General features: G+C 38.6%; 1 pseudogene across 1 annotated transcript; it reads right to left on the minus strand.

Moving 5' to 3' along the window:
* Positions 1-1,711: 1,711 nt before the first annotated feature.
* Positions 1,712-4,495, minus strand: LOC147299506 (palmitoyl-monogalactosyldiacylglycerol delta-7 desaturase, chloroplastic-like; annotated as a pseudogene). The gene is made up of 6 exons (XR_015121307.1): positions 4,199-4,495; positions 4,016-4,103; positions 2,544-2,608; positions 2,295-2,435; positions 2,011-2,117; positions 1,712-1,913 (listed from the first exon to the last, which is right to left on the minus strand). The product of XR_015121307.1 is annotated as a palmitoyl-monogalactosyldiacylglycerol delta-7 desaturase, chloroplastic-like (transcript).
* Positions 4,496-12,398: the final 7,903 nt, after the last annotated feature.

A 12,398-nucleotide genomic window follows, 5' to 3' on the forward strand; every position in this document is an offset into this window, starting at 1 on the left:
TAGTATAATATGATAATATTAGTAATTTAATTAGTATATTGTATAATATGATATAATATAGTAAAATATGGTATAATATATTAATATCAATATGGACTATGGAGTTATGGACTATTTATGATTTATGTAATTACCTCAATCATAAATGTATAATATAGTATAATATATTATTATTAGTATATGGTATTAGTCATTTAGCCTAACAGCCCTATTAGGTAATATACTAATGTAGTATACTAATATACTAATAATGTAATATACTAATATCGTATATACTAAATAGTAAATAGTAAATAATATATAGTTATATAACTTATATTATATACTATATACTATATACTAAATAGTGTATAGTATTTACTAATATACTATAAAAGTATAAAGTAGTAAAGTAATATAGACTATATAGTATTAACTATTAAGTATATACTATATACATTAATACATTATAGAAGTATAGAGTATAGGCTATACTGCTATAGTGCTATACCCTAAGGTTTATGATATAATTAATGATATAAATTAAAAAACATATAGACTATTAAGTATTAACTATATACTATAAAAATTTAAAAAACATATAAATTATAGGGTTTAGTATTTATAAGTTATAAGTTATAAATTTATAGTATATACTATATAGTAAGTTAGTAACTAGTAACTAGTTAACTACTAACTATAAGTATAAACTATAAACTATAAACTATAAATTTAAAAACATATGTAATAAAAATAAAAAACTTCAAACCCCAACCAAACCCCAATTGAAATTTGACCCCAAAAAACCCTAAACCCCCAAAGTCCAAACCCCAAACGAAACCCCAAAATACCCTAATCCTATTGTTCATAAATTTATAATTTCATAATGTCTAAACCCCAAAATCAAGGGGCATTTTAGTAATTTTGTAACCTAGGATTTAAAACCCCAAAATCAAAAATCAGAAATCATTCCTGATTTCTCCAAAAAAACACCCGCACCCACCCTTTCTCTCTCTTCTAGCTATTTCCGGCGAGAACTTCGCCGTCCAGAGGCCAATGCCGGCGAGACCACTTCCATCCTTCTCCTCTCTTCTCCCTCTTCCTCCCCATGTCTATCACCCATCCACAAAACAAGCCACCGCGCCGAATCGGCGCTTGACAGAGCCGACTCTTTGCGGTGGGGATCCGCCGACTCCGGCAGATTTGAGGTGCCGGATCACCCCAGGATCATTCCCCTTGATGCACTGGGTTCAGTGGTGCCTTCAGATGTCTCACCCGACCTCCAGCGCTGGAAATTCGAAGGAAGAAAGCCGACGGCTAGCCGTCGTCGAGTTTTGGTTTCCCAGCGCCTCTCTCTTCGATCTGCCGCCCTCCGGCAATGGCTGGTGATGAGATTGAGCTCATCATGCTCGACTACTCGCCCTCCTCCTCCCCTCTCTCCCTTTGGTCTCCGCCCTCGCCGCCTCCCTTTGGTTTGCATTTCTGGGTTTTGCTGATAGTGGGTTTGCCGATACCGTTCCGACACCGCCTAGCTCCGACCGATGCCGAATGCATCGGATTCCGACTACCGTCGGCACGGTATCGGGGTCCAAAATCCTCCCTCTGCTCATTCTCGGTCGGAAGTCGGTATGTAGGTTTCGGTACGGTTACCGTGCCGAATCCACCCATACGATGGATCATGTAGAAAAGCAATTTAATGTTCAAAGTCTAATTTTGAGTAGACATGATCGATTCAAGTACTCTTTAAGGCTTTCCGTTGTTTGTGAGCCTCGCTTGGTGTTTTTACATCTGTTGCCAATCTCATTGCTTCAAGAAGTTTTATGATATACCAAGTTAGGTCAATATGCCACCATTCCAGACCCTGTCGAGCTGAGTATTCAAAAGCATGGTGATTATTGTGCCATCCTTCTTCAAATGCAAGGAATCCCAACTACCTAATTAAATAGTTGAAAAAACATATAAATTATATAACATCACCTAAAATTGCAATTGAATTAGTAAGTAGATTACTAGGTAACACAATATATATACCAGAGGTTCCTAGACAAATCACTGGTGTCCCATGCTTGATATCCCCACGTGTGGCCAGCCGAATTCACTAACAAAGTGATGTGGAAAACAACTACTGTCCTCATCCCCTGAAATTATTAAGATATTAATTAATTAATCTTAAAAATTTCTATTACCAACAACTTGGCAGTGACATTATATTTGACTTCCCTCAAAGTTTTAGTGACTACATTGTTACTAACTAAATCATGATTATGCATCTTATATATAAGTTCATTAAATAGGAAAATAGGAAGAGAGCTCACCATTCCCCAAACCAACCAGGGAAGTCCACCCACAGCATACAATATACCTCCAAGTGCAAGTAAATGTAGAACGATAGTGTGCTGAAGAAACCTATAGAATGGCTGCCTTTTCAAATCGTCAACATTCTTTAATCCTCCATACTGAAAATTAATTTCCCATTTAAAAGATTAACAAAATAAGTGGGAGTACCATTTGGGGAGAAATTAAGAGAGAAAGAAACAGACAAAAAATAAAGTATTTATACGTACTCTTCCAAAACGAGAATTACTATCGAGAATCCAACCCATGTGACTAAACCAGAAACCCTTAAGGCCTCGTTTGTTTCACAGGACTGTCTTGGCTTGGACTAGCTATAGGGACTGGCATGGACTGGCTTGGCATGGATTAAGCTAGCTAAGAATTGCCTTTATGTTTGGTGTAGTGCAGGACTAACAACCTGGATAATGAAAATAGTCATGTCCTATGTTTGGTGCAGTGCAGGACTAACAAGTTGGAAAATTAATTTTTGAAACAAAATCATAAATCCCCATATTTATTTATTTAGAATAAAAATGATATTTTTGTAAGAATAGATAAGAGGCAATTATTATTCTTATTCAAATTTTGTATGATCATCAGCTTGCCCCGGCCAATTAATTTGAAATATCCAAGTCAATCACTTTGGTCTTTAGAAGTTAATAGAAGTTAGAGAATTAGGTCGATCTAGAAACTCAAAGAAAGTGAAAATTAATTATGCATGCAGCATGCCCCACTGCACTAACAGAGGGTGGCTAGCTAGCAACAACGCCGGTCAACGCAGTGGAGGAGGTCGCCACCTCCTCTTTGACGCTCGGGGCAATCACGACACTTGAATCCTTGCGCGGGCGGCCCCGCTTCCGCTTCCTCTGCGCCACGTCAGCATCTGCAACCGAAACGAGGCCAACCGGGACGTCCCCGGTTGAAGGCTCCAGCGCAGCGGCGTCGTATTGATCGAGGCGGACGGGGACGGAAACGAGGTCGTTTTCACTGTGGGCATCGGAGGGGAAGAGTTGCTTCAGGAGGGCGATGATGTGGAGGCTCTCTCGGTCGAGAGGGGGTTGGGAATGAAGGGGGGTTTGGCGGGGGAGGGTAGATTTGGAATTTGAAGCGAATTGGGAGTTGCGAGGGGCGAGGCGGAGGCGGGAGTAGGTCTGCTTGCGGCTGCCGGCGGATTCGTTGAAGACGGAGCGGTCGATTTTGGGGATTAAAACGTCTTCGTCGAAGCGACGGTTGGGGTGGGATGAGGAGGAATACGAGGTGAGGGAGAGGGAGTAGAGCTCAGATTGGGAGAGGAGGCGGAGGTCGATGAGAGGGAGGGACTCAAGGTGGAGGTGGTGGTTGTTTTGGTGGTCGACGACGGTGGCAAGCGCCATGGCATTGAGCAGAGAGAAAGAGTGTGTGTGTGACTGGCGTTGTTGCTGCACTGCGTTGACTGGCGTTGTTGCTGCAGGTAGAAGAAATGGGTTGGATTGCTGTAGAAGATGAAGTCGTGTTCTGATTTTTAAGTTTTGTCTTAGGTAGACCCAGCTAAGGAGGTTCTTAGCTAAACCTCCACATTTTCACGGGTTTCACTAAGCCCAACTAAGAAGCTCATTTAAGTTGGAGAGGATTCACTAAGCCCCGTGTTTTTTAATCCTAAGCTCACCAAACATGGGCTTAAAGTCTTAACTAAGCCAGTCCATGTTAAGAAGGTGAAACAAACAAGGCCTAAGGGGACTGTGAGCGTCTTTGTCTGTGTCAGTAAATTGGTGGTGGTATCGGTGTGTGCTCACCCATTCAATAGAACCACCCTGCAAACCCAAAAAACCAAACACAAATATTTTTTTCTCATAAAAAAACAAATAAATAATAATAATAATAGAATGGGATCATTTGGCAAACGTACCTGAGCTGAGAGAGCCCCGCAATATGCAAACAAGTACTCAAGATATTTTGGAAGCCTGAAACTCCTGTGGGCAAGATTTCTATGGTAAGATAGAGTGACTCCGAAGCCGGTCATATAACCCAGTACTATGAACACCCAAAACGCAGACCAGCTGAAATAAAACGGTGCGAACAAAGCAAGAAAATGTATACTCAACAACACACCCGCCGTGACAATGTCTAGTAAATTCCACTTCCTCCCCCAAAACTCCGCGCAGGGAGTCAAGAGAATGGTGACCCAAATCTTGACAAGCTCCATAGCTTACACTTAATTGCACTCGATCGATCTGCTGGCTTATCAATTCTATATATGGCTTTACATTTGACGTTGCATGAAACTAGGTTTGGGTTCTGAAAGTTGGCCATTACTTATAGGCAAGTGTAATTTAATAGCTTTCTGCGCTGTTAGGTGCAATCATTAGGTTTACTTATTATCTCGCCCACAAATTTGAATTTGCCTTATGCCTCTTTTTCTCTACCAATATTTATAAGAGCCATTGATTCCGAAACCCTCTAAATGTATGAGAATGTGGAGTGTTATCTCATATTGGAAAAGTATAACTTTGCATAGTGGCTTATAAGGGTTTGGGCTACTCTTCTCATAGTCAATTAGTTTTGAGATGGATGCCTAGATTTCTTCATGGTATCAGAGTAGGTTCGCCCACGTGTGTTAGGCCGAGTGGCCACACGTACTCCACGTCACCCAAAATAAGTTGTTCACGTGTTTGGCTTCAGTAACGCCACACGTACGGATGCATATGAGAATGTGGAGTGTTGTCTCACATTAGAAATGTATAACCTTGCATAGTGACTTTAAGGGTTTGAGCTACTCTTCAAAATATCTTATGATTTATTAATCACTCCCATCTTTTTTCTTCTTTCGTTTTCCCAATTTTTCAATTCCTAGCAGTTTTCCGTTTTTTATCTTGCCCTTTTTTTTTTTTTTTTTTCTGCCGTTCAGTCTCGTTTACACAATTACATATTCAAATACATATGACACAAGTACACATTTAGAGTTGCATTTTTCTTTAGTTTTTTGTTATTTGAATGTCATTCATCACTGATTACTGCCGAAAATAAATGGAAAAAAGCTGTGTCAGAAGACTCAGAACAGAATGAATTGGATTCTCATTTTTAATAATTTAATATATTTTGAAGTGAAGAAAACTGACAGAACCGTCCCCGGATTCCACGCTGAAACTCGGAGAGGTCCTGTGGGATCCAAAATCAAGGAAAATCCTACCAAAAATTTAGCAGAACCTCTCCTGAAAATGGACTAACCCAAATTTATAAACCTGTAAAAACACTTCTAGATTTCTTCAACCACCTCTACCACAAACAAAACGAGTCCCAACCTCACTCACAAAACCAAAACCAAATAGTTCTTATTCACCAAAGCACATGATAATCAGAGCATAACTAAACTCCATTTACAAAATAAAAGTTAATTCTACAACTTAAAGGAAATGACGCTGAAGAGCTGAAAGTCCTGCCTCGACGTGGTATGGTCCAACCTCAGTGATCTATAACACCTGGGGGGGAAAATGTTATAAACAAAAATAAAGAAAAATGTGAGATAACTCTCAGTGAGTGGACAAAATAAACTTCAAAACCTTTCATTTGATAATCATTTATAAAACTGTTCATTCTCTTTGAAAACCCCCAATTTTAAAAGCCATTTCACAAATCTATTTCAAAATCAATCTTTGAAAATAGTAAGTTCTTAAACTGAAATCGATACTGAAAATCAATAAAACTGCTCAACTGAAATCGTCGTACTTAAAAACCCTTGCTGTCATAAACTCATCACTTAAAATATTTTTTTATCTAATGAAGTTTTTAGCAGAAACATTGGCCATATAAGTACCCAATTGACAGGCTCCACATTGGTACCGTACAAGACCGTCGCACCAAGTGGACCGTCTACATAACCTTCCACCCGCACCGTCGTAATGCAGTCATGCGAGTGGAATTACGGTGTCCCTTGTATCGTCGTAACGCCGTCATACAAGTGGACTTAATGGTGGCCCTTGTACCGTCGAATCGCCGTCATACAATAAGCCAAAGTGTCGTACGTGCACGTAGATTTGCCCTTCCACCCGCACTGTCGCAACGCCGTCATGCGAGTGGACTTAGGGTGTCCCTTGTACCGTCGTAACGCCGTCATACAAGAGGACTTACGATGGCCTTTGTACCGTCGAATCGCCGTCGTACAATAAGCCAAGATGTCTTACGTGCACATAGACTACCCCCAAAGGGCGAGGCATCCCGGCACACGGCCCAAAGCCTATGTGTGTGCCGTGATGGGTCCCAAAGACCTGTCTGTAACCATATCGAAGCTGGGTACTTATACGGCGTTTAAAAATCATCATACTAAATTATCTCAAACCACTCAAAATAATCTTTATGCTGAAAATAAATCTTAAATTTCCCACACATTTCACAATCGACTCGAGTTTAAGCAAGTCCTTGGAATCGATAAAATTGTCACGTTTGTAAAGTTTATATCTCACAACTAGTAAAATCAAATTAAAGTATCAATTCTCAAATAACAATCATTTTATAAATTAAAACTTAAAATGAAAACCTCTATTGAAAACAATTCATTCCTTTGATAAGAATTTAAGATAGAAACATTAATTTGACCAAGAAAAAGGCATACTTTGAAAATCATAACTCATATATATATACGGGTCAATTCCCAAGATCTTTCAACTTAAACCATACTTAGATAAATCAAGAGGGTATTTATTTATAAGGCATGCAAAACATTTCAAAAGTAAGTGTCCACTCAAAGATCCAGAATAAATCCCAAACTTAAAAAGAAACTTGTCCGACAATGTAAAACCTATTCGCTCTCCAAAATTTTCTTTTTAATTTAATTTAGGTAATTAGGAACAAAGTATTCTCAAAATCTCCAATCACGTTCCGTTCCGTTTCTCGAGAGTTACGTAAAATGACCAAACTACCCTTAGAACTTAACCAAAGGTTTAGGGTTTACACAAACGTTATCTCGAAACTAAATCGATTAGTTTTAGTGAAATGAATACGAATGCCCTCAACAATAAAATACCAAATTAAGGTTTCAGGTTTCGGATTTCGGGTTCAATAATCGAAGTGGCATCGGGTTACAAAATTCTCCCGAGCCAACGTACCTGTTAAGACCAGACAACCAACAATACAGAATAAATTCTTCAATTAGTTATTAAACAACCGAAACGAGCAGTCAACCACCACACACGGTAGCTGCCCGACCACAAACAACACACAAAATAATCCCAATCAATCACCGAACCTAAAGATAAGCTACTACAATCGTAGAGAAGTTGAACAATACGAAGAAAAAACATCCAACCCGCTGCCACAAGTGGCAGAGCCGATGGTGGCAGTGGCAGCACAAGCTTAGAAATACCCAAATTCAACTCTAAATAATTCTAATAATGTAATAGAACCTTCAATTGCACAAAAACAATTCCATTTCAAGTCCAATATCAAGAAATTCGAAATAAGGATAATCCCTAAAATTGAATTTCTAAAATCTCAAAATTGAACATCAACACCTTAGGGGAAGGATCTCTCGTACCTAGAGGATCATTTTTGACAACTGGATCGACGGCCAATTATCGCCGGAAACGGCCGAAATCGACGGCGGAAGCTGGCGGCTGACTTGGCTTCCCGAGCTCATTGCTCCGTCGTGGAGCTTCGTCTGGACAAACGGAGCCCATGGTTGAACTCGCCGTGGTGAAAGGAAGAGGACCCAGTAGGTCTGGTGTCCCGTCGTCGCCGGAAAAATGAGGTCGCCGGCGGTGCGCTGGGTTTTCTCTCGGCTGTTCCTGCGCGTGGAAGAGCTCGTCAGTGCAAGGAAGACTCGGGGGAGGATGGCCGGCGTCTGGGGGTCACGTCAGTGGCCTTCGACCGTCGTGGGTTGGCTGGCGAAGGTGAATTCTCACCGGAGCTGGCTGTGCGCAGGGAGAGGAAAGAGAATGAAGAGAGAGAGTCAGGGAGAGAGAAATAAAAAGAGAGAGAGAATATTCTAGAGAGAGAGAGAGAAACTTTTTAAAAAAATCTGATTTTTTTAAACCCAATTTGTCAATTTTACGAAATTGCCCCTCACTTCAAACGTCCATATCTCTCAAACCGTAACTCTGATTTATGCGTGCTTCGTGTCTACGAACTCGTGGATTCGAGACCTATCCAACATGCTCAAAGTCAAAGACGAAAGCCCACTAATTTTGAAAGTCAACTTTGGGGTCAAGTCTAATTTAAAAATAAATCCTAAATATTTATTTCTCAATAAACTCCCAAAGTAAAAACAAAAATTTTCCAAGGTTGCAAAAACTGAACCTCCTTGAAATGCTCTTAAAACCAAAGTTAAATAAAATTTAAACTTCTAGTAAAATTTGGGTCGGGTTGTTACAAAAACTCACAGTTAGTAGTTAAGTACTAATTACTTGGACAGACTAAGTTAAAGAGAGTGATCGATATATGGAGCTGGTAAAAAAAAAAAACAAAAGAATGTCATTCATCACTGATTCCTGCCGAAAGTAAATGGAAGAAAGCTGTGTCAGGATGAATTGGACTCTCATTTTTGCTAATTTAATATATTTTGAAGTGAAGAAAACTCACAGTTAGTAGTTACGTACGAATTACTTAGACCGACTGAGTTAAAGAGAGTGATGGAGCTGGAAGAGGTAGAGGCCTTCAGGTCAATTACAATGATGCGCAATTATATCCTAATGATCGACTTCAATGAATTGCAAACAGACGGCTAGTTTCAATCTTTCACACACCGAGAAGATAAAGAACGAAAGAGGTGGTAATAAAGATTTACTTTGGTCTCCCTATACTGAAGAAAGAAAACAAGAACGTACTAGGCCGAGATGATTTACAGCTTAGAGTTATTCCAACTTTAGGCCAACAAAGAAGAAATATATATATTCTGATGTTTGCACAAGAAATTGTAAAGAGCTCAGAGATTTTGCTGCACTTTGAGCTTGAGTCTAAAAGAATCATACGACCGAAAAACTCAGGGTCTGTTTGGTATTCTATTTAAAAAAAAAACAAAAAATACAAAAAAACAAGTTTTAGTCAAGAAAACGTGTTTAGTAGACTTTTTTCAAAAACAGTTTTTAGAAAAAAATTCAAAAACATGCCTCTCTTTAAAAATGATAAAACATTTTTTTTTTTTTTTTACACTTCCTTCTTTCTTTACTGTTATCATTTTTAAAATTTAAAATTGTTTTCAAATTTCATACCAAACACGTTTTCAAATTTAAAAAATTGATTTGAAAACTCACATTTAAAAAAATAAATCTTAATTTTTGAAAAGAAAATTTGAGTAGAATACCAAGCGGGTCTTTAAAGATCGAGATAGAAGAAAAAAGGGGATCGTGCAACAAGAGCTAGGCCATGATCATAACAGCCAAGAAGGAGCCAAATCTTTCATTGTGTGCAATAAAACAAACAACACAAAGGTTTACTAGCCTAAGTGTTGGCCTGGTCGAGAAACAAAGGAAATATTAGACAATATTCTCGGTCTCTCCCTCGTGGTCAATACTTACAGTTGAACAATTCTTTCATGTTGGCCTTATCGATCTCTTTCACTATAAGAAAAAGTAGTTTAGGTGACGAATTAGCTAAATTAATTTGAAAATATTTTGTAGCTCAAACCTTTATGGGTTTAGGCAACGAATATGAGGTTCGTCGTTACGCACCAAAATGGTCTTGGCGCAATACTTTGGGGGACTAATCTACATATTCGTCGCTCAAAGTCCTTTTAGGCGACGCTTTCGTCACCTAAAGTCTCTTTTAGCGACAAATAAATTTCGTCACCCAAAAATCCCTTAGGCGACGAATGTCTAATTTCGTCGCCTAAGGGGACATGGGAGACAAATCAATGCATTTTTTGTTTGCATTTTTATGTATGTATAAGCATACGATGCAGTCGTATGTGCTTTCAACGATTCGAACCGTTCATTTTTTAGTTCTTCACTCAAAAATCATTTATGCAAAAAATTAGCCCAATCAGAGATGTAGAAGTTAAGTAACGGTGGTCGAACTTATAAACGATCGTGATTTTTCTAATGATAATCGAATGGATAGATAAATTCCGATTTGGCCGATTTTTTTGCAAGGATGATATTTGAGTAAGAACATAGAAAATGAACGCTTTGATCGTTCAAATCAAGTTTTGGTCTTCACAATTATTGAAACGACAATGTTTAAACAAAAAAGTTAATAGAATTATACTCTTCAAGTGTATTTATATGTAGAAACTCACATGTCGATTTTGTTTCCAACGATCCGAACTGTTAATTTTTTAGTTCTCCACTTAAAGATTATCTTTGCAAAAATTTAGCTCAATCAGAGATGTAAAAGTTAGGTAACGGTTGTCGAACTTATGAACGATCGTGGTTTTTCTAATGATAATCAAATGGGGAGATAAATTCCGATTTGGCTGATTTTTTGCAGAGATGATCTTTGAGTATAAACATAGAAAATGAACGACTCCGATTATCTGATTGTTGAAATCACGTTGTGGTCTTCACAATTATTGAAATGGCAAGGTTTAAACGAAAAAGTAAATAGATTATACTGTTCAAGTGTATTTATATGTAGAAGCTCACATTTTGATCGTGTTTCCAACAATTCGAACTATTTGTTTTTTAGTTCTCCACTCAAAGATTATCCCTGCAAAAATTAACTCAATCGGAGATGTAGAAGTGAGGTAACGGTGGTCGAATTTATAAATGATCGTGGTTTTTCTAATGATAAATGAACGGGTAGATGAATTATAATTTTGCTGGTTTTTTGCAAGATTGATTTTTGAGTACGAACATAGAAAATGAATAGCTTTGATCATTGAATTTGGGTAACGGTAATCGAATTTATTGATATAATAAACGAAATTCCAATTTCGTCTCCCAAGGCCCTTTTGGAAGACAAAATGGGTTTGTTGCCTAAGGTGTGAAAAATGGGCGGGTGAATTCCTACAAAAAGATTCAAAACTTTAAGCAACGAAAATAACTTCATCGCCTAAAGTTCTGAATATTTTTTAATTAACCCCACCCTCGAGATCCCCTTCTCTTCTATCTTATTCTCCTTTTCTCTCGCAGCCTCCCCCGCAGCCTCTCCCCTCTCCTCCAGCTCAAATTTCTTCCTCCCTCCCCTCTCTTCCCCAACTGTCGTCCTCTTCGACCGCCGCCATCTGGTTCCCTCCGAACCCCTAGCCCCAAAACGTACCCACCAGCCCCAAAACCCACTCTCTCTCTCTCTCTCTGCCTCACTTTTTCTCACATCTTTGTCTGCCTTCCGTCTCCTGAGCCATCTTCTTCTTCCTCCATCTATCTTCGACCTCCGCCCTCGAGCCCATTTGAACCCCCTCCCCCTCAGTTTCTTTCTCCTCTATCCCCTCCGCCCCCCTCCCCTCCCACCGCTGTCTCCTTGTTCTCTCTGCCACCACGAAAACCCAACCCCCAGCACCATCACCGCCCTTCCAATTGGGTTTTTTAATATTTTGGGTAATTTATGTTTTTTTTTTTTTCATTTTTTGGGGTTTTTAATTTCTATTTTGTTAATTATTATTATTAGAATTTTCTTGGACGCGTCTCCCAAATTAGTTTCCCAAGGTAGACTTAAGCGATGAAATCATGATAAACTGACCTATCAACCCTTGCTGCTCTTCAATCACGAGAATTGTATGGAGACCTTGCCAATGCCTTGAAAACAAGAGTTCACGAACCCAACTTCGATTTTTGATGCTCGATTTAACCAATGATGGAGAATATATGAATAAATGAAGGTGATAGCTTGTATAAATTCAAAAGGAACAATCTATTTGAACTATTTATGCTTATGCACAATGAACTATCCTACATGATTAGTGTTTATGAAACAAGGATGTTCATATAATCAAAGCTCACACCCTAGAATACAAAATCTCTCAAGCGTGTATAATGTATGAGCAATTTAGACTTATTATAAAACTACCTAAATATAAGAAAAAAAAACCTTAACAACCTAGAAAATAAGTCAAAATCCATATAAGAAAGGATTAGCTTTGAATTAGGACTTAAAACCTTGAAAAACTAAGATTAGAAAACTTTAGAAAACATTTAAAAACGTGTTGGATCGATCCTACCAACCATAGAATCGATCCTATA

Source organism: Dryas octopetala, chromosome 1 (assembly GCF_963921425.1).
Source record: "Dryas octopetala chromosome 1, drDryOcto1.1, whole genome shotgun sequence".
Classification (NCBI taxonomy): Eukaryota; Viridiplantae; Streptophyta; class Magnoliopsida; order Rosales; family Rosaceae; genus Dryas; species Dryas octopetala.